This window comes from Haematobia irritans, chromosome 2 (assembly GCF_050003625.1).
Source record: "Haematobia irritans isolate KBUSLIRL chromosome 2, ASM5000362v1, whole genome shotgun sequence".
Lineage (NCBI taxonomy): Eukaryota > Metazoa > Arthropoda > Insecta > Diptera > Muscidae > Haematobia > Haematobia irritans.
Genome location: NC_134398.1, coordinates 231,269,531 through 231,296,413, shown reverse-complemented (window position 1 = coordinate 231,296,413; position 26,883 = coordinate 231,269,531). Strand labels below are relative to the sequence as shown.

The following is a 26,883-nucleotide window of genomic DNA, read 5'->3' as shown; positions in this document are numbered from 1 at the left end:
ATGAAAGCGAAGCAACAACACCAACAGACACAAACCAGTCAAAAACGGGGTCTCCGCAAGCATACCAACAATTTCATTCCCTGTGAAATTCTTTCCGAAAATGATTATGAAACTTTCTTCGCGTTTTTTGTTTTTTTTTATTCTCTTTCATTCTTTCCTTTGTTTGTTCTGAATTTAATTTGACTGTTGCTGTTGGTGTAAAATTTGTGGTTAACGTAACATTTGACGCTGGCTGGTTTACTTGTCTGTTTGTCCAACTGCCCTGTTCGTTATCTGTCTGTCCATCTGTTGGCGCTTTCAATATAGAATTGGGTCAAATAACGGATTTCTTGTTTCGTTAAATAAGATCAGTAACGAATAATCATGACACCAACGACAACAACACAACCCTGTACAATAAATACAAATGAAAATTCAATGACACACATTCACTTGTAAGAAGGCACAGTGTTTATTTCTCTGGTTGGATTGTGAAATGTTACAAATGTTGTAACCACGCAGTCTATTTCTTCATTGACTTGTTATGCTATGCCAGGATTTATGTGTATATGGAGTCGAGTATAAATAACTTATTATAACTTAATTATATTTAAATGTTTTACTCCATAGTTTTACGGAGCATTTTTACCACAGGGTGGCTCTCCAATTCGCCAGGTGATAATCCGTAGGACTTTTCTATTTTGGTCATTTTAGAGACCAAAAGGTAAGAGATGCACTAAAGAAATACGTTAAGCAGAAAGATTACATTCGTGCAAGGCAAAACATGGCCATATCGAGCAAAAATTAAAAAATTCTGAAATTAAATTTCATCCAACTTATACTGAGATTCACATGAAATGTACTTTCTTCTGCATCTCTTGCTCAAACTTTCATTTCTAAACCACTGTGCAATGTAAGAAAAACTGGAAAGCAAATCGTATTTGTTTGGTTGTGCCAAAAGAATACAAAGAGAGGGGAAATTAACATCTTCAAACATTTTAATGTAACACATTCATTATTAATGAGAGTGTATGGGAGAGGTGGGTTTATTAAACGACCCCAATTAAACAAGAACCAGTTACCCGGGTATATACCAGAATACTTTTAAACTATCCAATCTATGCCTCTCACTCTCTTAATTTCCATTCCCCTCCCTGTAACCAGTGTTGCCAACTCCCCAAGGCCAAAAAGCACCAAAAATATATTATAAATTCTAACATACCACCTTCCACCACAAAATCGAAAATTAAATGCTCTACTAAAAAAAAAAAAAAAAAAAAAAAAAAAAAAAAAAAAAAAAACTTCCGAAGATGTATAATGAATTGAATTTTAAGAAGTTGCGATTACTTTTCTTTAATAATTCATTTTAAGGAATACAAACTTTGTGAAAATTTGCTTTTGGCTATTCCCCATTATAATAAAATTTGCAGCAAATATGCATAATTGTATACCGTTGTTACTGATATAGTTTTCACTTTTGCGGCAAAACTCGAACTTAGTACTCACCATTATGAACCGCTATTTAAGTATACACTTTGATCAGTTTTAATGCTTTCGTCCAATCAGTCATGTTTTTTGATCAGTCATGTTTTTCAACTTTCAAAATATTAATATATGGAAGAAGTCTATTGCTTATTCCAATTCTGCGTGCTTTTGTGAATTTAATACAACGTTTTTAATGACTTCTTTACCAAATTCAGAAATTCGGCACTCAACGTTCGACTTTCCTACAGAATACCCTAAATAACAATATTAATTAAAAAATAATCAATACCAACTTCATAACAATCAAATTCTATATTTGGCAATAAATTTGACTTTCTTCGGCTCTTGAAAGTCTAATCAAAATTTTTGTATCAATTGAACTTAATACTGTTCAAAATAAAAAAAAGCACCAAAAGCACTAAATGAAAATGCCAGAAAGCACCAAGTTGATGCTTTTTTTGAAAAGGCACCAAAAAGGCAATTTGGTGCTTTTTAGAAATCAAAAAGCACTAAATTTGGTGCTAAAAGCACCAAATTGGCAACACTGCCTGTAACTTTAGAACCGTGCGTTTGTGTGTGTGGGACACCAGTTGTTCAGAACATCTTTTCGGTAATATCGAAAGTAGTTTCTGTCGTCACATCATTTATTTAATCACCCTCTTCTTACCGTTGGTCATTCTGAAATTCGGTCATAAAAACAAAAATGAGAATAAGAAGCAAGTAAAGTAAAAACAAAATAATATGAAGACGCCTGCTACGTCGTATTCTGGGCTGGTCTGCCGCGCAGTCGCACAAATGTTGTTTTCATTCGGACGACATCTGAGAAATTGGAGAAAGTGTTACACCGGCGGTTGTTTTTTTTTTTTTTTTTGGTTACGGTACGGCTTAGTTCTGTTTTCTGGTTCTTCCCCTTGGCCATGGGTTAACTGTTCCATTCGCTCTCGTTGGCTTTCAGTGTCACTTGGCCAAATTTTAATCGCAGGGTGTTCGCAGCCAATTGGTATTCTTACAAAGTTGCAAACAACAACGCATGAGGCATACATAATCGTTAAGCGGTATGGAACAACAATTGCCATTGTGGTTATGTTGGATGGATGGTAAGACTTCTATCGTTGATATTGTACTGCGTTCGTTTGGTATGCTTATGGCCTAGTACAAAAGCAATTCTGACTTTCATTTCGCCAGGCACCATCAACACAAAATCAAAGATCGCCATTAAATGATGATGGTGTTATTGATTTCATTTTTATTTTTTTGTAAATTCGATACAACGACCGTTAAAGAAAGAACGCAATTTCATTTTCAATTTGAAAATTTATTAGATTTGTAAACTTGGTGATGTTGCTGCTGTTGTTGTTGTCATTGATGCAGTCATTATATATTTTTTAAATTTTGTTTTTTTTTCGATTTTATTATACCAATACACCTACATCCCCCATCTTCAAATTGGAGACGTAGGAAAGAGAAAAAACCTAAAATTTCAAAATTCTTTTGTCCATTGACGGCGGCGTGTGTGTAACAAAACAAAATGTGTTTCATTTGCTAGGGTTATTGAACTTGGTTTAAAACAACAAAAATTTCATTTTGAATCTCCACACAGTCCCATACTCTCTCACACATATGAAAGTGGTGCGCATACCTATGCACGGCTATACCAAAGTGTTGTGTGATGTGTTGTTTGCAATGAATTTCTCTTCGCTTTGCGATAATTGCAAAATGTCAAACAATTGCCAATACGATATACGTTTTTTTTCTTTCGATTTCAACAAAAAGAAGTGAAATTTTAAAAAAGCAATATTTTGTAATTACGGTCGCAAAAGTTCTCAAGAAAAATGGATTAAATTGAGAAAGTGTTGATTGATATCTAATATGCAATACATGGTGAAACGTTATATTACCCAAATACTCCCTCTCGTGGAGAGCGACAGAGAGAGTTGAGGTTATCATTGAGCTAAAAGTAACGTGAATAAAGTTAATAAACAGATTATGTAACCTATATCTTGAGACACTAAAATTTACACTCTCATGACAAAATATCTTTATAATACAGATCTACTTTACAAATGGTAACAAATTTACACCCATTTTCATGACGATTCATGAATGTATGGTTGGAAGAAATCTGAATCTTACTCTTTTGGAACAGACAGTTAGAAGGGATTTACACGAAAATTAGTGTTGTCAAGTGTCTTTTTTCCTTGCTATATCTGCCTTTTTTAAAGTCTTTTGGCGGAAAAAGTTCATTCCATGGCTTTTTAGGGTTTTTAACCCTAAATTTTATATTTTCAACAGTTTTCTATTGAAATATGGACAAAACTGCGTTTTATCTGACCTTTGCTGACAGAATAAGGTCTTCCACATATTTCAAAGGTCCATCCAAACATTAATAATAATTCCCGCCCTGACTTTTAGTTGAAAAATATTTAGCGTTGTTTTTTCTGGCGTTTTTTTTTAGCTTTTTGGGGAGAAAATTTTACGCTTTTTGGTTAAACAATTCATACGACATAGATGAAAATAGTTCTTATTATGTTAAATTTTAACAAACCCGTTCAATAAATGAGTTTAGTGCAAATAGAGTGAAACAAGGCGAGGAAAGGCGGACGAGCAGATAGGATTAAATGAAATCAAAAGATGATTTTGAGTCAATTATGTTTTTTTTTTAATAGATCTCTACATAAAATTTTTTTGCTGATTCAATCACGAAATTAATTGATCCAATTAATTTTTAAATTAAAATGTCATCAATGATAGTACAATTTAAAAAATTAATTGAAAGTCAATTAGAAAATTAATTGATCCAATTAAAAATTAATTAATACTATAAATTTTTGTGATTGAATATTTTTTAAGACTCAATTAAGACTTTAATTGGAAAAAAGTTGTGAAATTGTTTTCTGTGTACCCTTAACCATTTGTCCATGCGTCTGCTTAAAGCTTAGTACAAAAACTTTTTTTATTGCAGTAGGTAGCCGGATATTGATAATGGAGTGTACCGCACTATTATAGACATAGTACCGCCTGAAATTCGGTAAGAAACAGTAAAATTCACCGTTCAACATACGCAAAAGAAGAAAGATAAGTATTAAATTTGTAATTTAGATTGCAACAAGTCTTCTTTTTAATAAATGTTTATATCAATAAGTAGTATATTTTTTTCCAAAAAGTAGTGGTAAGTTTATTAGAGATTTTACTGGAGAATTTGGGTTTAAATTAGAGCAAATTTTTAGCAACGAAAGCGTTCAGATTTGGCGAAACTATTGTTGGAAACTTAGAATTTTAATATACTTTGTGGAGTAATTATTACATCATCATTCGCAATTTTTATCTTGTGCTTTAAGACCGCATTTACCTTTAATTTGTGTAATATCCTATCTTCAATTAAACTTAGAACATGATCGCTATCGTTATTTATTTTTGTTAGTCTATCTACGTGACAATTGAGCCGATTTAGCTGTACACCTTACCGATTTGAATGTATTTGTTGTTCCTTCTCAGACTGAGCAATAAAATAAAAATAAAAAAAATGTTTGATTTAAACAAAGAAATATTGCACCTCTTCCTTCATGAAACAATAAAACAATGAACAACGCCATCAATATGTGTGTCACACTGTTGATGTTATTAAATAATATCATCAATATACAATAAAATAAATGAATATTGTATATGAGCCGTTTTATATATAGGTATGAATGCATGCATATATATTTGTTTATAAATACTGCAACTGCAGACAGTTAATAATATATATATTTATATATTAGGGTGTCTCTGAATTATAGATTGTAAATTGAAGAAAATAACATTTTGACGAGCAATTATTTATTTTTGCATGATATTGGTGGAAATTTGAGGTTGCTGGTGAGGAATGTGGTAACTCCGAAACGACCGACCATGCATCCAACCATCTTGCAGTCAATAGGACTTTGCCCAAATAAATTTGACAAATATATTTTTCCTCTGTTGGTGTAGCTTAACCAACAGAGGATAGTCAACTCATGGTTTTAAGCGGAAATCAAAGCAACCCTATATGCACTGAAAAAAATATTGTCGTGAGGTCAAAGATTTCATGTCTTTAAACTACGAATACAAATTTTGCTTAGCATAGAAGACGCATTTCTCTAAAATAAAGTTATTTTCCTTGTCCAAAAGTCAATAAACTTTTCAATGAAGTCATATTGTCCTTATAATTAAGTGATTTGACTTAAAAATGGGTATCTTAACATGAAAGAAAAAATTTATAGGCTAAGGTCAACTTGACTTCAGCCTATAATTCAGAATAATTCTTTAAATTTAATGAAATTGTCTTTAAATTTGTTGTCTTTTTGCATCTTGACTACAAAGCAAAAAATCGTTCAAATATGGGACATGTTTTCCAAAACTTTAATTTAAAGAAGTTTTTTAGTTCAAACATAGCATAATTTCTACTGGAAGTCGAGTCCTAATTTGGAAAATAAAGTTGCCGTTAACTCGTTTTTAAAGGACTTTGATAGCATATGAAAAAAAAAAGCTGAGAAAGCGAAAAATTAAAATTTGCTTCCTAGAAGCAAGTACACAAAACCTAAATTTAAAAGAGAATTGTGTCTTAAAAGTATCCTTACTTGTATTCTCCGCTTCTTTGGCTCGGAATCAATACCAAATTTTTTAAAGTAAAGACAAAATCTTTGGAACCGAGTATGCTTTTTTTTCAGTGTTATTGAAGGACAAACCAACAATAACAAAACCGAACAAATTTGGAATACCTTACATGTAGTATTAAAATTAGGAACGAACAGCACGCTAGTTTTGTATCATTAATTTACTGTAATTATATATTCCGTTCATAAACCATTGCTTTTAAATCCACCAATAGTTCTATGTATGACAATTAACTAACTCATTCTTAAGAAATCAATATATACCTTTAATTCGAATTCTTAAGTCAAAAAAGATATTTACAGAGATAAAGAGTGTGATTAAGTTGAGTAGAGAATAAGTTTGAGAGAGAGTGTTGGTCAAATTGAATTCACAATTAATAAAACAGAGAGGAGAGACAGCGAGGAATAAAACAAAAGCATAGATTATAGAATATAGATAGATGATCCATCGGCGTCAAACGATGTTTGACAGTTCCAAAAATTAATGGCGTTTTCTTTTCTTGTAAAAAATTCGCACTTTTTGTGCATTTTGCCCGGAAAATGTACTTTTTAGGTACTTTTCTAAAAAAAAAACAGGCAAAAGTGCGAAAAGGCTTCGAATTCTGTTGTGAAAATAGCGCCACGCATAGAGGAAAATTACGTGCATTTTCAGCACTGCCAACAAACGAGAGTGCTGCGATTGCCCTGTTTCCTTCTTTGAATTCTTTTCTGCACGCTGAAATGATAGCATTTTTTTAGGTTGCTGGTAACATTTTAAAAATGCGCATTCTGTACAGACATAATGAAGGCAAAGCACTTTTTTCAGAAAAGAAAACACCATAAGAATAAAGGAAGAAAATAAGAGCACACTTATGGTGTTTTCTTTTCTGAAAAAGTGCTTTGCCGTCATTTTGTCTGTACAGAATGCGCATTTTTAAAATGTTACCAGCAACCTAAAAAAATGCTATCAATTCAGCGGGCAGAAAAGAATTCAAAGAAGGAAACAGGGCAATCGCAGCACTCTCGTTTGTTGGCAGTGCTGAAAATGCCCGTAATTTGCCTCTATGCGTGGCACTATTTTCACAACAGAATTCGAAGCCTTTTCGCACTTTTGCCTGTTTTTTTAGAAAAGAACCTAAAAAGTAAATTTTCCGGCCAAAATGCAAAAAAAGTGCGCATTTTTCATAAGAAAAGAAAACGCCATTACATTCTCTTTCGATTTCCTTTTTGTAGTTAGTCGAGAAAAGGCGAGCATATCCACCAACGACGAACAAGCAGACGACGTTACAGATATGTCGAGGAAGAAAAACTTTTTCCTAAATCCCAGACTGAGACCATGGTGGAAAATGTAGAGAATAGGACGAAAAACACTCTACACAAGGTACGGGAAAGCCATGGATGTAGCAGTAATCTATGATCCTGCACTCGAAGATGATATTCTACAGGGCCGTGGCAATCATTTCTAAGAATCCAATTCAACTTTTTTTGAACATTAAAAGGACCATCACCTACCAATACGCCCTAATATTACAAATCGCCCTCATTATATCTTTATTTCAATAAAAAAAATAAATAAAAAAGTGACAGAATAAGAACAGCAGCAATCGCAATATTCACACCATGCAATCGAACAACATTCCATTTTGTGTTCTTGCTGTTGTTGTCTTAGTGATAATTAGTTCATTAACATTAAATACGAGTAAGACACAATGGTTGACGTTTTTTCTTCATTCTTCATTCTTTTTTTTTTTTTGTCAAATAGCAAATCAAGTGGTGTGCTAATACATTCTCCCCAGGGGAACAAAAATGATAACGAATCAATTTCGAGACACTCTGCTATACGATTAGGCATATATTGAATATTTTTTTTTTTTGATTTTTTAATACAAATTTGTTTGACTGATTACATGTGGCGAAATAAACCCTTATCGCAATAAGTGATTCAAGGTCGTGCATTTTGCAAACACATTTAAATTCTCATTGTCTTGCTAACAAGTCTCGTTATCCCAAATATTGGGAATATGTTATGGAATTATCATAAGAAATTTTAGAAGTTCGAAAATGTTACAAAATCTTAATTTTAATGGCTTTTTATACTGGTAAACATTGAATCGAGCAGCACTCAGTGAACCTGAAATATCGGGCGGTCTGTATACCTAACCTAACCTACACTGCAGGTCATCAATTTGATATAAAGCTTTTGTAAGATTGGTTTTTCGAATGTTTCCATAAAAAATATTTTCTTAATATGAGGGAAACATTTATTCAAGGTTCCAATATCTGCAAAATAAAGCTTAAGATTAGGTTTATTGCTTTCATTAATACAAAGATACAATATTTTAATCTCCTTCATATCTTAAATTGTTTTAATATCCTTACTTCAAGGATACAAGACTTTAATCAGCATGCAAACTTCAAACATAATTATCCCAAATTTTAAAACAAAGATTATTACCTACATTTAATGTTTCTTTATTTTAAAGAAAATTGTCATTAATATTATGTAAATTTCCTTAATATTAAAATGCACAATCCTTCATATTACACAGTAAAAAATTTTCATTAAACTTTTTGCATTAGCACTATGACAATTTTCATTTATAAAGCGAAATTTTTTGTTATTTATTTGAAAATTCATTAACGAAACGAAAAATTTCATTGTATATATGAAAATATTTAATAGCAAATTTGGTTAATATTACGCAGTTTTCTCCTCTAGTGTAGACCATTTTCAGTGCAGTTTTCTATCCAGTATCTAATTTAGGTGCGGTTGCTTTTATTTATTTGCAACTAATACCAAACAATTTTAAATGAAGATCAAAAATCTTTGAATCCAGGCAAGCTTTCTTTTGCGGCGTTACATACTCTTCCCTCCATCCTGTGGTAGAGAGTATAGATTTTATTTGCCAATAACAATTAAAAATTAAATACATTTTTTTTGTACTTAGAACATATGTAATAAAAACCAATCATTTGTTCTTTATTTATATTTACCCATAAAGATTTATAAACAATGTCAACGCCATCTTTCAATTGTTGTCATTATCGTCATTAACTGTAACAACAGCAACAACAACAAACATATCATTATCGCCTTGCACTACGACTTTGTCTTCATTGCCTTAGTCTGACACGTCTGATGGTTGTAGGTTCGTTCATACTTTCCATTGGACTCCCATTTAAAAATAATTTGAGAGAAAAAAAAACCGAAACGGAAAAATAAAAATAAGTTTGTTTGCTTTTTGCTGTGGTTTGATCAACAACACCGAAGATATACAAAATATGTACATATGTCTGTCTGCATCAGTGTTGTTGCAAAATATAACAACAAACACAACAACAATTTTATTCTCATTCAGAGTGCACAGACCTTTTTGCAACAGAAAAAAAATGCGCCAGCAGCAGCGACAGCGAAAAGCAGAGGCAACCATGTGGATGGTAAAGCCATCATAATCAACACAACACAACTGCAGTAGCAGCAATTGCTGTTGCTGAACAACAAAGCAGCCATAAGAACAATACGCACACACGTACACCCATACAAAACACCAAAGTACACAATGAAAAGAAGTGACCTTGTACTGTGCCATTGCCATGCCTTCATTGCCTTGCCATCTTTAACTGTATTCCCCCATTTACACTCACTAACACTCATACACAGGGACAAGCCTAAAGACAAAAAGTCCCCCACAAAGGCATTCGCCAAAACACATACACAATGAGAGGAGCCTCCCGTCTATCCGCATGCCATGTGACGTTTTATTTGGGGATTTATAAATTGCTCCTGCTTTAGCATTAATAATATGGCAAAATTCTTATTTTCCACATATGACCAATTTGTATTATATAAAATTAGCCATTCGGTAATGCGCTTCATTCTGGTTTCCTTTCAATATTTTGTTGTGTTTGTTTTTTCTTGTGAATATCCTGCCTTCCTTTTGCCTTTATTGTGAATAGCTACAATTTACAACTTGCAATGGTTTAGTAGATTTCTGTATAAAACAAGAAAAAAAAAAACATAAAATTACAGACACACCTCTTACTTCAAAGAATCATTGTATGACTCATAGAGAAATCTTTGGAATATTAGCGAATACATTTCCATGAATAAATTGATGAGGATAATGATGATACTTAAATGGAAGTAAGAAAAATTAAATTTTTTTTAAATACGATGGGTAACAATCTTAGATACACTGTAAGGGGGCTCGTAGACAAGAAACTTTCCTGGGGGTAAAATATTCATTGGCACTAAACAATGGAGACTTGGCTGCACTGAAAAAAAATTTACCTGAAATAAGAGAATATGCACTCTAATTTTAGGAAACAAAATTTATACATTTAAAATACAAAAAAAAAATCAATAATTAATTCATATTTTTTTTTTTTAAATTCTCTTCTTTGCAATTTGTTTTCGACCATTTGAAGTCGTATGATTGTATTTTTAGTGTAAAGAACTTCTCTCTTAGTACTCACTGAAAAAAGAGAAATTCACCACTTGTGGTATCACTATGGACTGTATAGTCTAAGAGAACCTAAAATAAGGGACTGTCCCTATACATAACCTTAACTAACCTTGACGTATAGAAACTAAACTTTGCATTAAAGGTGAGTATTAAGTTCGAGTTTAGCCGCTAAAATCGCTAAAATGAAAACTAAATCATGAAAACTAAAGCATGAAATTATACATATTTGTTGCAAAATTTTATTATAACTTGATGGGGAAAAGCCCAAAGCAAATGTTAACAAAGTTTGTATTCCTTAAAATTGATGATTAAAGAAAAGTAATCGTGAAAAAATGACGTTTTTAGCGGCTAAACTCGAACTTAATACCCACCTTAAAGATAAAATTTTTCAAATATAGGCTAAGATTGGAATGTGGTAACTTCACAAGCTAAGTCTTAGCGGGGTCTAGGACCAATATTTCTGGTGGGTTATTGCAACAGGATTATCAATCAGGCCTAATAGCAAAAACAAATTGCCTCTTATGCAGAATTACAATAAGGTGGTATCTCGAAATTTCTTAACAAAAGTAAACGAAATTCCACATTCTTTGTCTTTGGGTCTAGCATTTTCTTTATATTCATATGAATGTCTACATGGAAACTTATTTCATTTCATTTCCCTTTTTATAATTTTATGGTTATGGTGAAATGAGGACATTCATCCACTCGTTCTTATTTTTCTATAGCTTACCACACCGATTGAGTAGAAGATGATGTAGTATTCCTACTTCAGAACAAAGGAACATTGACAAGATGGTAAACGGAGTGCCGATGACGGCAATGCATTCATGCATATAGGGGCAGGGTAAGCAGCATATGACCAAGCATATGCTGATGTGTGGAGGACTACTACATAGTCCTCCACACATCATAATATAGCACTACAGGAACAAATTATATAAAACGCAATTACATACATTATTGCAAATCTGTTGTTGTTGTTGTTTTTTGTGCTTTCGTATAGCTAGTATACGTATATTATATAATCGCTCCCACATTACCAAACGACTGTAAACAGAATGATCATGCCTTTGTCTGGCTACCTACGAACACGTATGGATGGATGAATGGACACTCATGCACGAATACACCATCAAAGTTAAGAATTTCACAATCTTAAGACACAGGCGTAGTGAAAAATAGATAAAAAAAGGAGAGATATATGAGCAATATTAACCTTTTTCGACGCTTTTTACCTTTAATCCAAAGATTCAATATCTCCATTAATTTCATGATTAAATCTTTAAATCAAAAATGTTTTTCTTCACTATAAGGGAACTTTGCTTTACTTCAAAGACATAGTAAATTTAAAGAAAACAATTCTTAAAGCAAATATTGTGAATTTTCTTTTAATTACATCTTTATTTATTTTAAAGAAATGTGTCTAAAATTTAGGTTGCATAATCATTCATATTAACTCAATATTTTTTCAGTGTATAATTCAAACAGGAAATACACATGGCAAGCAATTATTTTTATTTATTTTTTTTTATTATTTCTTTTTTCTAATGTTCAGGAAATGTTATTTTAAACTGTTTCCATGAAATTTGCTTCAATATACAATTGTTAAATATCTATTTTGTCCAAATAACCCCAATATATGTTTAGCTTCATTATCCCCATTGGGCTAAATGTCATTTTCTCGTCTTAAAGAAAACGAACTCCCACTAATAGCCACCACACTGAGAAGTGCTTGTGGTGTGATGTGAGATATTTTGCAATAGGCCTGTGTTCTGTATGCGCTAACAGCCAATAATTCCTACAATCGTTCTACATCTCCCTCACACTCTCCCTCTCTCGCACACATACCCAGAATATAGCGCGCGCGATCACTGTACTCTTGCACCATCATCGTCACATGTGTTTCGGCTATGCTGTTGTGGTTGTTGTTTTTGTTATTAACTCGTATATGGTAATAAAATGTATTATGAAATTTTTGTATACAAACAAAGAACCAGAAAACAAAATAGAACATTTGCCCATTTCGTTATTACGTGCTATTTCTCTTTTATTCATGTTCTCTTTCACATGGTAATTCCTTTTATAGAAGACCGATCACAACAACAAACCAGACGACAACAGTGCACAATGTTAAGCTAAAGGATGCCGGTTGCGATGACGATGTTGAGTTATTTTTGTCTTTGCATTGCAAATATTTTTGACTATGGAAGAGAGAGTGAGCGCCAATTTTTAGGCGCGGAGGGAATGGAAAAGTTTGATCAATTCTGTGTTTGTTACTGACCAAAACCAAGCAAGGAGGTTTGTGATTGCTGTCATAGTTTTTTGTTACTACTCAGGGAACTTTCTATGAATTCTAAAATTAGTCAAAAAAGCTTAGTTTTGTATGCCTAACATTTATACATAGAAATGATCAAATACGGGGCGGAGCAGTGGAATTGATCTACTATGTAATGATTCCCTCGTATTTCATCCAAATAGGTTGATTGGTCATTGTTATTCCTAAACGAAACTGCCAAAGCTTATTGCACTGCCCTCACTACGTTCTACATCTGCTCAAACAAAGGCAGACAGACACATGGGTTTATATATTTGAAACAAAAATACTAAAGCCAATGACCGTAATGATTTAAATGCATTGGGTCATTATACGAAGCTACCTACGTGCATCCTAGAACATCTCAAAAATTTTGATAGCAAACACAAAAAATTGTTTGCACAGTAAACACAATTAATTATTTCAAATATATGAATAATATAAACATTGTTTGTATTGATTTTAATATATATTTATAATAAATCAATATGTATTATTTTGTATATTCTAAGAATGTTAAGCATTTGAACCTAATACATAATGATTAGGGTCATGCCGATTATGGTGCCGACTATTGACAAACAGGATACACCCCTCCGAACATCGAATGTGGAAAAAGATGGTACTTTTATTATATCAATGTGAACAACACGATTCCAAATAGTTGACCTCCCTTTTATAGCCCAGCCCGTATGGCATTTTCAACAAAAATATTCAAAAATATAAAAAATAAGGAATTCTACCGAGTAGATATAGAAAGAAAATCAGGGAATATCCATTAACACTTAACACACAAAGAGAATATAAAGAAAAATGCTCATCATTTTGCGCAGTTGGAAATCCTCAATGACATATTATGTGGCTGTTATTTTTGGTTCACTGTCGACGTTCAGCCGTCAGACAATGATGTAATGCAAGTACCACCAAAGGACCATCGTATAACCACGTAAATATTCACCAGCACAATCACACGCGGATAAATAATGGTGTCTAGAACAAAGAATTCTCCTTGTAGTGATTTCGTGTGCTCCGGTGTGTGTTTGAATGAGTATGTCACTCTTCTGGTATTTAATCTCATACCAAAATACCCGGCAAGTAATTAACATGCTTTTCGGAGTTTGTTTTCAATTTTTTTTGGTTTTTTTCCTTCCAGACAAAAGACAAGAGACAACAATTTTGTTGTGCAATAACCAGAACATATTCAAGCACACCCCCCATTAAATTCGAGACAAGTCAATAAACATCGAATTTTGTCCCTTATGAACGAAGAAGAAGGGAAGGGTTCAGTTGTTTGAGCTAGACATCGTTTAGTATTAACTGTAAAAAAACTTCGGATTTCTTTGTCTGCATATTTCGTAGTATGTATTCATATCGATAAAAAAAAAACCAACCAGTCATCCAAACACTAACAAATTCAGTTTGCCGGTATGAGAGACTGGTGGGAGTATGTGTGTGTACCACTAAGCATTTTTGAGAGGATACCCTTACTTTAGAACGTTTACTTACGACTAAATGAGTGAGACACACACACTGTCGTCCCTCTTTCCTTGCAACTTACTTCTTTTTCTACAATTCCTATTGTTAAAGTCATTGGCTTTTTGTATGCGACACGAAGGACTTGTTTGATACGCGCCATGTGTTTAATGGCTGGCTGGTAGTTTTCTGTTTCTTTGTTTTGATAACACAGCCCTGTTCTAAAACCACACAACACCGTCAATGGCCACGAATATCTTGGAAATAAGAATAAAAAGTGAACGGAAATTTCGCTTTCATTGTCTTTAGTAGACAGTGTTGTACCTACTTTTGGTTTTATTCTCTTTAAGCATTAATTCCAGGGCTGTGCAAAAGTTCTTTTGCAAATGACCCTCTATACGAAGAATTTTAAATACAATACATACAAAGAAAATTTCATTAATATTGAACCAACGACATTTTCATTCATTGATACCACGCAAAATTTTCATTAAAACGACGACAACTTTCATTAATAGTACCAAACGTTTCGTTGTTTGACTGAAAATTCGTTATAGTAATGCAAAAAATCGTTTTACGAATTTGTTACGTTGGTTCAATTTTAATGACACATTTCATTGATACACTGAAAAAACAGTGAACCCACCAGGAAGAAAACTTTTGATTCATTTTAGAAAATTTTGAATATTTTTAGAAATTTTTAACTAAACAGTATTACAAGCGCTGGCATCGCGCCGATATCACAAAAATAAGTAAATAGTTTTCGACAAATTCAAGAAAATTTATTAGACATAAATAATTTTTTTCACTTTTTAAAGAAAATTTTGTAGTTTGAAGGAAAAAATTGGAGTTCAAAATTGCAAGAATGTCTTTAGTGACATACGAAATTCACAATGGACGCTTTTTTTGTAGTAAAATTTACAAATTTGAGGAAATAATGAACTATTTTATGACATATACGAATTTAGTAAATCTCTGTCCTTAACTTGTGTATAGTTTTTTCCCGTCTTTTAGTTCATTTAACTAACGTACGCAAAAAATTATTAGAGTAAATGAATCTTTCACCAAATATAATAAGTTCATGAACTAAAATATAGTTAATTTGGCTTTAGTGAAATAGTGAGTTCACTTTTTTTTGAGTGAATAATTAAGCTTATTTATTTAAATTATACTAAACTTATAGTAAATTTAATATGAGTATGGGAATAATAGAGGAAAGCTTCAGCAGCTGAGGCCTTCGGCTGGTAATTAAGCTTATTCTATCAGTGTAGTTTTACTTTAACCAATTAACTCTCAAAACGAAACTGCCGGACAAAAATTGATTTTATGGGTTTTTATTAACTTAGTAACGACTAAACAAAAAGATTTAATTAAAAAAAACTGACACTTTATAGAAAAATGTGGCAGATTAAGTATGAAATTCTCCAAAAATTTCCATTACTTGGTAGTACAATAAAAATTTTTTTATTACAATAAACAGGTGTCCTCACATGGGGACAGAGGACGGTAATGGGTTAAAAATTTTTGTCAAGTATTATAAATATATATTTATTCTGATTTATTAAATTTTTTCGACATATTCATAGTTGGCAATTTCTAGAAAAAAATCGATCACATTAGGGAAGAAATGTAGATTAATTTTATTATTTTATCATTGAACTAACGTACCCAACAAATTATTACAGTGAAAGAAACTCTCTCATATGAGGGACATTTTAACTAAAATGTAATAATTTCCACGAACTAAAATAAAGTTAATTTGGCTTTGGTGAAAAAAAAATCTAATTCAATAACGATATTAAGTGATGCATTTAGATCAAATAATTATTTATTGTATATTTTTTATAATTATTTTTCCTTTAGGTGAAAAGAAATTCATTTAATTTTCCACGAGTTTATACAAAGAAAAAAACAATGAATCTACCAGAGAGAAAAATTTTGGTAAATTTTAGAAAATTTATATCATTTCTAGAAAATTTTAACTAAACAGTATTACAAACGCGGACATCACACCGATATCACTAAAATAAGTAAATATTTTTCGACAAATTCATGCAAATTTATTAGACATAATTAATTTTTTTCACTTCTTAAATAAAAATTTGTAGTTTGAAGGAAAAAATTGGAGTTTGTAGTAAAATTTTCAAATTTAAAGAATGGACTATTTTGAGAGAAGTGCGAATTTAGTAAATCTAGTAAGCTTGATTTTTGTATAATTTTTCCCATTTTTAGTTAATTTAACTCACGTACGCAAAAAATTATTAGAGTAAAGGAAACTTTCTCCAAACATAATAATTCCATGAACTAAAATAAAGTTAAATTGGCTTTAGTGAAATAGAGGGTTCACTTTTTTTGAGTGTTCCGATTATAATTATAGTTGAATTTTTGAGTTAAAATTTAATGACCCAGTGAATGGTATGAAACTAATTATTTCCGAATGTTCCCTTATATTTACACTGAAAAAACAGTGAACCCACCATGAAGAAAACTTGTGGTTAATTTTAGAAAATTTTGAATATTTTTGGAAAATTTTAACTAAACAGTATTACAAACGCTGGCATCACGCCGATATCACAAAAATAAGTAAATATTTTTCGACAAATTCAAGAAAATTTATTAGACATAATTAAGTTTTTTTACATGTTAAAGAAAATTTGTAGATTGAAGGAAAAAATTGGAGTTGAAAATTGCAAGAATGTCTTTAGTGACATACGAACTTCATGATGAACGCATTTCTAGTAAAATTTAAAAATTTAAAGAAATAATGAACTATGTTGTGAGAAATACGAATTTAGTAAATCTTTATGCTTAATTTGTGTATAATTTTTTCCCGTTTTTTAGTTAATTTAACTAACGTACGCAAAAAATTATTAGAGTAAAGGAAACTTTCTCCAAACATAATAATTTCATGAAGTAAAATAAAGTTAAATTGGCTTTAGTGAAATATAGAGCTCACTTTTTTTTTTTTGAGTTGGAAATATTTTTATTATGGTTAAAGTGTCAGCCCGATTAAGATTTAGGCTCACTTAGATTATTAAGTCCATTGTGATATTATGTTAATTGGGATAATTAATGTTTTAACTAAAAATATAAAAATTATCAATCATTTTCTTAATTGACTTTTAATATTAATAAAAAGTTAAATGCATCCGCTAATTAATTAATTGATTGTGTTTTCAACTTCAATCAACGTTTTAATTGGAAATATCGTGGATACATTTTTTTCTGTGTAGTATGTCTATTCGCTACACTCCATGTTATTCAACTATCCTTTGTAATAATGTCACATGTAACGACTAAATTATAAAGTTAACCAAAGTTCGAGAACAAAGACAGTTCAAGAGTCTTATTTGGTAAAGGCCTTGAACTTGTGTAGGTCGTTGGTGTTTCACTCACAAATAAATTCTAACGTGGTTTATTTTTATTTTTTATTGCTATTATCTGCTACTATGGGTGTATGTGTGTGATTTCGTATTTGCCATTGTTTGCTGGCGTCTTTATTTACACCATAACACCAAATATTCCTCATATAGGCAAGCAAATATGGTTTAGCTACTTACGTATGTATACGTGGGTTCCTTCAATGTATCCCATTGAAATGGATTTTCAATAGAGGTGTGCGCGTGACACGAAATTCTCGTGACTTAATTCATACTCGTATGTTAACTGAAATTAGGGAGCCCGCCATGCATACACAAGGTTGTGGGTTCGATTCCTGCTTCGACCGAACACCAACAAGTTTTTCAGCGGTGGATTATCCCACCTCAGTAATGCTGGTGACATTTCTGAGGGTTTCAAAGCTTCTCTAAGTGGTTTCACTGCAATGTGGAACGCCGTTCGGACTCGACTATAAAAAGGAGGTCCCTCGTCATTGAGCTTAACATGGAATCGGGCAGCACTCAGTGATAAGAGAGAAGTTCACCAATGTGGTATCACAATGGACTGAATAGTCTAAGTGAGCCTGATACATCGGGCTGCCACCTAACCTAACCTAACTGAAATTAATTTAGCTCTAGAACTGTATTCCATTTTTGAATTTTGTTACCTTTGCTGATTTCTGTTTGGAAAATGTCGTGAATCACGTGAATTGTCGGGAATCGTGCGTGAGTGTGAGTCTTTAAAAGTAGTTCGTGCGTGAGTACTTGTTTTCATTTCGTGAATGTGCGTGAGTGGGATTGGCTACCACATGTATCACACGCACACCTCTAATTTTCAATACAAACTCAACCCTTAGATGGAATATATTTTTCTGTTTTTGTGACCGGACGTATGCTTAATTGTGAGTCAATTCAATTGAAGTGATTTCATACATATTTCACCACCACATATAGTTTTCATGAGTATAGTGTTAGTTTTTCACGGGGAACGTGTAACATGTTTCTGGCAACCATGTTATTTTCTCTGAAATTATGTATCTGATTTCAGCAAGACTTTATATGTTTGACAAGAAAACAATACTTCTATTTCCAAAATATTTGGACGCCAGTTTTCTTATTCTCCCATTAGTGTCTAACCAGGGAATGAACCAATGGAATGTAATAAGTAAAGGAAAATAAAGGTATTGTGAACGTAATATAATCTTGGTTAGTGAGATTTCCATTGGAAATCTCTAAATTCCTCGAAAAGTCAACTATGACCAATATCATTACAAAGTTGAAGAATAAAACATCATATGTTTTTAGAACAGTTACGCGTACTTGTTCTTTTTGTGGCGGTTAAGTAGATTCCATTGGTGTGGATGGCCTGCAATGCAAATATATGTTTGCATGTAGATATGTGTGTCCATTTGTTACTTTGCTACGAGTGTTGAATAAACGGGAGACAATAAACAACAGCGACTGATTTGTTCAGCCTTGAACTTCTACTGGGGTGCATTAACTCTAAAGAATCGTTCACACACATATACACATTCGTAAACAGCGCTCCATACACGCACTTTAATATACTCAAACACACCCCAACTCTGCTCAGTGTCGTCAGCCTGCTGTTGCATTGTGGTAGACAGTTTTGTGAGCAATATTGTATTTAGATGAACGTGTGTTTGTCTGTTTCTTATAGGTTTGAGGTAATGTGCAAACTTAACGAGCGAAAACTGCCGCCTATTACGAATATTTTCTGTCTGTCGGATTCTTAAAAATGGCACAATCGCACTTACACACTCACATACTTATTCCGACTCTCACGCATTTACATACATACAAGTGAACGTCTGAGCTCAACAAGTACTACAGTGGGTGTTTGTTGGTCTTCTACCCTAAAGAGAAAAGGAGAGTCTATAGCATTGTGTGTGTGTTCGAATGTTTTTGTGAGGACTTACTCAAATCAAATAATTCGTTCTTACACATAGGTCAGTATAGCGAATGATTGTATAAATATCGATAAATTTAAATCGAAACAAAAAATTGTAAAAAAAAGATTGAAAACAAATACAAGACAATATAAACACAACAGAGAAATTGATTAATAAGGTGGCCGTTTTTGTTGTTCTAATTACGTATATCTTGAATACGGGACGGAATAACTGACGTACAGTTCCACATATATACGAATATTGATAATAAAAATTAATATATATATATATCGATACTTTTGTATATGTACACATGTAATTTCTTGTTTTATTGCCAGCATTCGTATATCGTAGGTGTGACATATTTACATACATACTCGCACAATATTGTCTTAAATTACGTTACTTGGATTCTCCACATTTATAATCGTCAATCGTCGTTAATTATCTTTTTTTCTCCAGAACTCTTTTTCTGGCTTATACTTTTTGTTTTCATTTTCGAGTTGCTTTTATGTTACGAAAATGGATTTGTTTTTGTATGCGTGTGTTTTAATTTACTTATTGACTTACATAATTGCAATACCCCACAATGATAATATGGCGATGATGTAATTCTTGATATTACTTCAGAGTTTTTTTGTAATTTTTTAAAATATCAGCCAAAAACTGCGAAAGGAAGGAATACGAATTGTATTAAGTATGGATGCATATTTCGAATTTACATATTAATTGTCCTTCATAATATTTTGGCAAATTTATCGCTCGTGGAACTTGGTTTATAAACATTAGTCAGCTAGATCAACACCGGGGGACTAATTTAATTTCAAATTATTACATTTAAATTAACATAGTAACATAATATAATAACTTTAAGTAAAATTAAATTCATTTAGTTTATTTAATGCTTTCGTGCAGAACAAGACAACATCTTATTATATAGTACATAATATAGTACATGATTCTCATCATATACAATTTTAAATGTACATATTTTCGAAATCAAAATCCCTACTTCAACTTTTTTGTAAACAAATCGGAATTTTCGAACATTTATAGTAATCATATAGATAAACTATTTCACATCGATGTCAACCTTCGCTGTAATAGCTAAAATAAACTCCTGTCATTGTTTTAATCCATTATCATATTTCCTATTAGCAACTCGAAATGCTAATAGGTTGATATATCACCCAAGTCACCGTGATTAATTCGCACCTTGAATAATCTTCCCAGAACTCTATAACCTCTACAAAAATTGCACATGCTAATAGAAAATAAAATTACTGTTCATGCATTCAAACAAATCAAGAAATATAACAGATAGACATTTTTTATTTGTAATTCTCTGAATTTTCAAAAAAAAAAAAAATTACATCATCGTTCTGTATAGACAAATTGCATACTTTGTAACTTTTTTGTTGTAGTTGAAAGATAAGGCAAATGAAGCACAGTGGGAGAGTTTTAGAATGGTAACCATAAATTAAACTATAAAAAATAAGTAAGGATTATATCGACTTAATTATATCGAAGATGTATCTGACTTTTATTTAATTACACTGATTTGAAATTAATTAAATTTCATATCATTAAATTTTTTACACAAGTGACAAACATCACATCTTGCGACAATAAAATAAAATATTAGATTAAAATCGTATGCAAACCACTGTGACATATTATTTTATAACGGCCAAGTCAACGAATTATTAAGAGTTTGAGTGAGAGTGAGAGGGAGGTATTGGTGCACTCACTAAGTGCATGTCATAATAAAGGAACGTAAATAATCACCATTACAAATCATATGCTGTAATAATAAAAATAAACAATAGCAACAACACTGAGAATCGTTCTGCTTTTAGCAGAACTATAAGTTTAGAGTGAGAAGGATGATGTAGTAGCAGTAGTATTATGCCCCACAACTCACTATCAAGTTTTTTGTGCACAGAGTAGCAACAGTTGTTGGTGGGGGTCAGTTGAATTTTTGTATGTAAATAACAACTAAATGATTGCATTTAGACTCATTGTGGAATATATGCAAAAAATGGGCACTGAAACAAATAATCTAAAAAATGCATGTCCAGAAATTACAAATGAAAGTCGGCATTTTTAATTTTTGTATTAAAGAAATTCATATTAAAATTAACTAAAAGTTTGTTAAAACCACGTAAAGGCTTTTTACGTATGGGCTCCCATGAAGGGAAAACCATCCCCTCTCTCTCTGTTTGCTTGAAAAAGAGAATGCTTAATGCCTAAACACATCCATAACGGTTGTCGGTAGGTGATATTCAATTTCGTTTATTGTGGTAAATTGGGTGAAAATTGCGCCCTCTACACTGTTAAGAAATCAAATCTGAAGATCTACTCTGCGATACTTCGTAGTTGCTTATAAGATACAATATGCCTGCAAACGTTTGGTGGGTTGTTTTTTCGCCAGGAAATTTTCTGGTAGTAATATCTCAAGCACAAAAACAATGAAGCCACTAACATTTAGAAACCAATTGGGCTATAACGATGAAAGTCATAGATTTTACTTCCGAGGACACTATCGCCTAGTGGGACATTTGCTCCCAACACTTGTCTTAAACGTTTCTCATAAATAAATGTTATCAGCATATTTAAGAGGAGAATACAGGTCGGGCATAATAACCATTTGTCTCTTTCCAGCTGCAGTTTGACATGTCTTTTTTATTCAGCCACCCGGTAACCTGACAAATAAATTTCTTGAACTGCCTATATACGTCACTTGACCGAAAACTTATATTCTCTTGTGACGAAAGATTGTAATTTTCTACGGGACGAACTTTGGATGGTAGTCCTATACTAGAATCGGTTTAACTCAGATGATAATATTTATACCATTTTTGTTTCAAATCAATATAATTGAATGATTTTGCTTGAAACTTCCTCAAGTGAAAATAAGGCACCTCACTTGGTGATATCTGATTTCTTATTCTGATCCATAGTTTCTGTATGAGTTCCTGTTCTAGATTAGGGAGCCACCGTGGTGCAATGTTAGCATACCCGCCTTGCATACACAGGGTCGTGGGTTCGAACCCAGTTTCGACCAAACACCAAAAAGTTTTTCAGCATTGGATTATCCCACGTCAGTAATGCTAGTGACATTTCTGAGTGTTTCAAAGCTTATCTAAGTGGTTTCACTGCAATGTGGAACACCGTTCGGACTCGGCTATAAAAAGGAGCTTAACATAGAATCGGCACTCAGCACTTAGTGATAAGAGATAAATTCACCACTGTGCTACCACAATGGACTGAATAGTCTAAGTGAGCCTGAAATATCGGGCTGTCACCGAACCTAACCTATTCTAGATTAGATAGGTTATCATTTCGCGTACAAGTTAACTATACGAAGTGTATTGGGCCAGTATTATATATTTCTGATAAAAGTTTTCTGATCAAAAAGACTTTCCAAAGGCATACAAAAGTCGATAATGGTCTATTCACCTAATCGACTTTCTGTCAAAAACATTGAAATCCGCTATAACATTTAAATTCGAGTAATCGAATACAATACGAATCAATGCGCATATTTTGATCTTACAAAGTTTAACGTTTAATTACAGTTTTTTTTTTCAGTATATGTAATATACATGTTACTAATATTGAATGATGTAAGTACTTACCTTCGCGATATTACTGTCAATGCGTTTAGATTGAAGGTCGCTTTATTATTTAATTGCTTAAAGGTGATGTCTTTACATTTGTCATAACAAAGAAATATTAGCTGATTATTAAAGGCGTAGAGAATGTTTTGTTTTTCACTGCGATATTATGATGACGATAAAATAAAAGCAAATCGTAGGCGTTTTATTTTCTATAGCATTGTTGTTTTATTGTGAAATTTCTGTCTATGATAATTATTCAATAAAATTTCCGCATATATAATCACAAATATTCAAAAGAACTTCCGTTAAATCTATTTATAATAATGAATAATGATGATATTAGATGGAGAATGTATGGTGCATTGATAGTAATTTAACTGTACATTTTGTTCTCATCATTTGCAATACTCTTCAAAAATGTCTTGCCTAGCTCTCTTTAGCCTTATGTGTTACTATGTTTGAGAGTAGGATGCTTTCGTTTTGATTTTTGTTAGGTACTTTATGAATGAAATGCTTGTTTTTGTTGAATTGATTTTTTTGCCATTCCCACATAGATTTTTTTGTTGTTGTTTTCGTATAAAATGGGGTCTGACAGTGGGTGTCTAATACAAACACACTCACGCACATCCAAAGGGGGAAACACTCCTAAATGAACTCGCAATTACTGGCCTTTCTCCCAATAACAATGAATGCCGTGAAGAAGACTCTCTTTTTCTCTTTACTTTCTTGTTAGTTATGAGAATCTAATGCAGTTATCTCAATCCATAGACACACACACACAAATTAAATGCCGGCAGTATGTCAATACATATGATAGCGCAAAAACACTATTAATGCATGTTGTTAGCGCTGCTGCTGTTGTTGTTGTACATACTTTGTTGTCTTTCTTCCACTTAAAACATTAGTTTTATTTTTATAGTACTACCACGTTTTTTCGGCAAACTGACTGACGTACATATTGGACAACCGATTAGAATCTTATTATTGTTTTGTCTTTAATTGAAAACGGTGAATCCATTTTCAAAACAAATACACACATAACGTTTTCTTTTTTTTCTCACTAAAAACAATTTGTTAATTTTGAAATTTATTTAAGGCGCATTAATTTCTGTTTATCAGTTCAAAAGAAGAAGGCCAAAGGTATTTTTAGAAGCATCAACATCATCCCGACATTCATTCAATTCAAATGAAACAATATTTGCGCCTTAAAAAGGCATATCACCCACTGGTAAGAGAGGGTGTTGGTATTATTCCGTGAATACGTTATTTGAATTTTCAAAATATCTCGAAATTGTGAAATGTTTTCGTCGAACTTCTGTCAAAATTGTTCTATGCGGTAATACCGAATATATTTTTTATCTCATGTTTTGAAGCGTTGTTGTTTGTTGCACACTCAATAGTTCTACATTGACAATACTGTTGCGTTTTTTATTGTAGCTTATGATGAAATTCAATTTTGCATTCTCATATCCTCTCTCCCCACTCATTCTGCCGCTCAGAGTTATGTAGATATTCTGCAACAAATATGTATACTCTGTTAGCTAGCAGCGGTTGCAATATGTGCTAATAATAAATATATAGGGATGCCAATTGTGACAATTACGATAATTAAAAAATTACAATTTTATTCGCCAGATTGGACATAGACATTGAAACATTGGTTTTCAACACCACTCTATAGGAAGAAGGAAGAAATAACAACGCTAAACAAGACTTTAATGTTGGCCATGTTTTTTAAAAATGGAAACCTACCGTAAAAGATGAAGATGAACTGTGAGTGTTGAAGAAAATTTTCCATTTGTGGTTAGGTTAGGCATAGTGGCAGCCCGTATTTCAGGCTCATTTTGACAATTTAGTTCACTATGATGTTTTCTTATCACTCTTATCACTGAGTGCTACCCGATTTCATGTTGAGCTCAATGACATGGCACTTCCTTGCGATAACCGAGTCCGAACGGTGAATGCATCGATTATGTGAATGCATTGATTATATAGCAAATTTCGACTTTTATAATATTAGGTCTGTTCACGTACTTTTCCAGTCAAAAATATCCAGCAAAAACTAGCAAGAGAGTAAGAGTGTATTTTACTCTCTTTGATTAAAATTGCTGAAAAGTATGTGAACGACATCCAGTAACTATTTGCACAAGTTCTAAAACATTAAAAACAAAAAACGAATCATTTTTTTTATCTCCCAATTGAAGTTGCGGAACTTTGTTTGTTATCAACAACCAGAAAACGTATGCTATGGTTTGCAAGATTTTAGTGGGGAAAAATCTATAGCAAAAACGTGCAATAACTGTCAAATATAGTCTCTCTGCGGCTCTCTTTTGCTTTGTAAACGAATGACTTACAGTAAAAATTTGTGAAAACTATCAAAAATTATCGGGTTCTCGAACGGAGCTATTGTAAACAGGAAAAGTATAGAATATTTACCTTGGTTTCGAATATAGAATTTTTACTTAGATTGGTGTCAATTCATTTCTTCTTAAATCCCGTAAACGTGCATCCCTAATTTAAATTTTGCTATGGCTGTATTTTGCAATGAGATGACTCTTTATTGTCGTATAATATGCACACTGAGTCACCATGCACTTCAACTCAACATTGTGAGAACTAAACAACATAATGCATTCACTCACCACTCCCTCTAAGAACTATTCTTAATGAGAACACTCTCATTCTCATCTTTGGTGCTCTCCTACTACATTACGCTCAGCAATAAACAACAAAGTTAAACAAAGGAGGGATTGTATGTTAATATTTTTTTGATCTCAATTTTTGTTGATGTTTGATGGTCCTCCTCCCCTTTCCCCATTGTATTTAATCGATCGATCATATTTGCCATGGCTTTTGGAGCTTCCATTCATTCCCGCCATTATCATTAGTATGACAAAAATTCTAACATGCAATGTGAACGAATATCTGTTTCATTGTTGTTGTCGATGTCTCAAATCACATTTGTGTCAACGTGATTAAGTTCATGGGGCTGTTGTTATGCCAACCGCTAGTGCGGACTGGGGAATATGTATGGAGCGTAATATCAGACATTCTCAGCTAATTGTGAATGTTGGTATATGTATGAGTCGAGGTGTGTTGTTATTCTTTTACCACACCCAATAGGAAAATTACCGAAAATTTTAATCATGCTATACGTAAATGTCTAAGTGAGAAAGATTGCGGGCAGGACTTATTCTAAAAACTCCGGTAAAAAAATATTCAAAAATTTTAAGAATAAGGAGATATAAATGTATATTAAACAAGAAGGTCGGAGTATTTGGGGATATATTATAAGACGATCCACCATAAACCGTATCGTATCTGTATATATGGAAACTATATCGAAATCTGGACCGATAAAAGAAAACTATATCGAAATCATGACCGACAAAGAAAACAAATGACTATACCCAAAGGGCCCTCCATACGTATGATCGATATTTTTATGTATTGCAACAATCGAAATTACTTATACGCCAAAAGTATAAAAGTCAATTTTTCGTTATACCCAACAGCACCACATCCTAGCCAAACTGGTAACCTTGTACAGAATTGGCAAGCAAAAATATATGGTTAAAAACGAGAAATAAATAAAAGCAATTATCACATTATTTTATGATGAAACGATTACTAAAAT

General features: G+C 32.4%; 1 protein-coding gene and 1 long non-coding RNA gene across 2 annotated transcripts in view; both read right to left on the bottom strand.

Annotated features, from left to right (window-relative positions):
• The window catches only part of vri (nuclear factor interleukin-3-regulated vrille), a 66,052-nt gene extending 42,551 nt beyond the window's left edge, over positions 1-23,501 (bottom strand). The window contains exon 1 of the mRNA XM_075297846.1: positions 23,265-23,501. The gene's annotated coding sequence lies outside the window, so the exon portion shown is untranslated. The remainder of the gene's footprint in view (positions 1-23,264) is intronic.
• LOC142225382 (uncharacterized) lies at positions 8,688-9,320 on the bottom strand. The gene is made up of 2 exons (XR_012719250.1): positions 9,075-9,320; positions 8,688-8,958 (listed from the first exon to the last, which is right to left on the bottom strand). It is a non-coding gene; the product is annotated as an uncharacterized LOC142225382 (long non-coding RNA).
• Positions 23,502-26,883: the final 3,382 nt, after the last annotated feature.